The sequence below is a fragment of the Garra rufa genome, chromosome 14 (genome assembly GCF_049309525.1).
Source record: "Garra rufa chromosome 14, GarRuf1.0, whole genome shotgun sequence".
Taxonomy (NCBI): domain Eukaryota; kingdom Metazoa; phylum Chordata; class Actinopteri; order Cypriniformes; family Cyprinidae; genus Garra; species Garra rufa.
In genome coordinates this window covers 37,740,554-37,743,053 of record NC_133374.1, presented here as the reverse complement: position 1 = coordinate 37,743,053, position 2,500 = coordinate 37,740,554, and the positions used below count along the sequence as shown (strand labels likewise).

Here is a 2,500-nt window from a genome sequence, read left to right as displayed (position 1 = left end):
GGAAGCTCAACAGAAAAAGGTACTACTTCACTCGCCTGAGCAGGGACTTGAACTCTGGACCCTCAAAATAAAAGTAGTCCATAACCTTAACCACTTGGCCACACCCCTAAGAACTGTTGTGTTACCATGTCCTTCCATCTCTTGCCTTGCGGCGTTGGTGCATGGCACCAAGGTAGACCAACATAAACTCAACAGAAAAAAGGTACTGCTACACTAAGCAAACATCTCCCGCCCGAACAGGGACTTGAACCCAGGACCCTCTGATGCATGATTTTCTCTTGTGTGGCATCTAAAGTTGAAGGAAAAGAACCTCATGTACAAAGAGACAACCGAAGTCATGAAAGAGGAATCCACTCATTGTCAGCAGGGTTCAAACCTGAGAGCTTAGGCTCTCCAAAAAGGTTCAAGTGGAAACTCACTCTAACACTCAGAGCTTGTCAGAAACAGAGTGTGTGCAAAAAACAGGGCTGACATACAGGTGGCAACATGAAACTCAATTTCAATGTCATTCTGAAAAATCTGCCGTGACCCGGATTCGAACCGGGGTTGCTGCGGCCACAACGCAGAGTACTAACCACTATACGATCACGGCAAGCGACCACTCTGCCACTGGAGAGCCTGCTTGAGATGCCGCTAAATACCAACCAGTCTTGTCCTCTTTAGCTTGCAGATAAAACCTTCAAGTTAAAAAAGAAAATATTGTACATCAAAGGTGCAGGTGTTTATACCAAAGAGCAAATCTGCTGCACACATGACCAGTCTGCCATTGGAGGTGCTGCCTGTGATGCCCCTGGGTACAATACAGTCTTGTGCTCTTTGGCTTACAGACAGAACGTTTTTCCTAACATGACTCTTTTTATAGAGTTTATTGTAATAGTGACTAGTTTATAAAGTCGGCCTCCAGAATGTCCAAACCAAAGGCAAGATAAAAACATTCACGTAGTCGGCAGGATTCGAACCTGCGCGGGGAGACCCCAATGGATTTCTAGTCCATCGCCTTAACCACTCGGCCACGACTACAAATACAAGGTGTCCGTATTTCCATGTTCTTTCATTTCATGTTTTGTGGCGTTGCTCACCGAAATCAAGCTCATGCTGTTAACAGGATTCAAACCTGCACAAGGAGAACAAAATGAATTTGTAGCCCGTCACCTTAACCACTTGTCCACACCCTCAATGACTATTCCATGTCCTTTCAACTCATGCGTTGCTGCATGGCACCAAGGTAGACCAGAAAGAGATCAACGGCAAAAGGTCCTGCTGCACAAAACAAACATCACCCGCCCGAACAGGGACTTGAACCCTGGACCCTCAGATTAAAAGTCTGATGCTCTACCGACTGAGCTATCCGGGCTTCTCCTCCAACGCGCTGCGGTATTGCGCAGCAACAGTGATAACGTTGGTGGGAGAAAAAAATTCTGATGCAAGATTTTCTTTTGTGTGACAATTCAAGTTGAAGGAAAATAACCTCTTGTACAAAGAGACATCCAAAGGCATGACAGAGGAAGACACTCATTGTCAGCAGGGATCAAACCTGAGAGTTTAGGCTTTCAAAAAAAGGTTCAAGTTTCAATTCACTCTAACAGTCAGAGCTTGTCAGAAACAGACTGTCCACAAAATAACAGGGCTGACGTACAGGTGGCAACATGAAACTCAATTTCAGTGTCATTCTGAAAAACCTGCCGTGATCCGGATTCGAACCGGGGTTGCTGCGGCCACAACGCAGAGTACTAACCACTATACGATCACGGCGAACTACCACTCTGCCACTGGAGAGCCTGCTTGGGGTCCCACTGAATACCAACCAGCCTTGTCCTTGCAGACAAACCTTTTTTTTCTTTTTTTCCCTTTTTCTTTTTAGCAGTATTAGTTAAAAAACAGTATATTGTACATCAAATGTGCAGTTGTTTATACCAAAGAGCAAATCTACTTCACTCTGTGAAACAGTCAGCAAATGTACTGACACCTAGTGATTAGAAAATGTATCAGCACCATGTTCCCTCTGAAGCAACGGAGCCAAAACTGATGGAGGAATACTCCCATGGTTGGCAGGGTTTAAGCCTGGAAGTTTGGGCTCTCAAAGAAGCTCCCAGTGGCAAATCACTCAAACACTCAGAGCATGTCAGCGACACATTGTACAAAAAACTGTGCTTGAAGGAAAGGTGGCAACATAGAGCTCACTTTCAGTTCCACTCTAAAAACACCCGCCATGATCCAGAATTCAGACCAGCTTTTCTGCAGCAACAACACAGACTACTAACCACTATGCGATCACACATTACCAGTCTGCCATTGGAGGTGCTGCCCGTGATGCCTCTGGATACAAAACAGTCTTGTACGCTTTAGCTTAAAGACAGAATGTTTTTCCTAACATGACTCTTTTCAAAGAGTATATTGTAATAGTCACTGTTTTTAAAGTCGGGCTCCAGAATGTCCAAACCAAAAACAAGATGAAAATGTCCACGTAGTCGGCAGGATTCGAACCTGCGCGGGGAGACCC

General features: G+C 45.1%; 4 non-coding genes across 4 annotated transcripts in view; all 4 read right to left on the bottom strand.

Moving 5' to 3' along the window:
- Positions 1-520: 520 nt before the first annotated feature.
- Positions 521-592, bottom strand: trnah-gug (transfer RNA histidin (anticodon GUG)). The gene has a single exon. It is a non-coding gene; the product is annotated as a tRNA-His (tRNA).
- A 346-nt stretch (positions 593-938) lies between these two features.
- trnas-aga (transfer RNA serine (anticodon AGA)) lies at positions 939-1,020 on the bottom strand. Its single transcript has one exon. It is a non-coding gene; the product is annotated as a tRNA-Ser (tRNA).
- Positions 1,021-1,281: 261 nt separating this feature from the next.
- Positions 1,282-1,354, bottom strand: trnak-uuu (transfer RNA lysine (anticodon UUU)). Its single transcript has one exon. It is a non-coding gene; the product is annotated as a tRNA-Lys (tRNA).
- Positions 1,355-2,463: 1,109 nt separating this feature from the next.
- The window catches only part of trnas-aga (transfer RNA serine (anticodon AGA)), an 82-nt gene continuing 45 nt past the window's right edge, over positions 2,464-2,500 (bottom strand). The window contains exon 1 of the tRNA in view: positions 2,464-2,500. This exon is cut by the window's right edge and continues 45 nt beyond it. This is a non-coding gene — a tRNA (tRNA-Ser).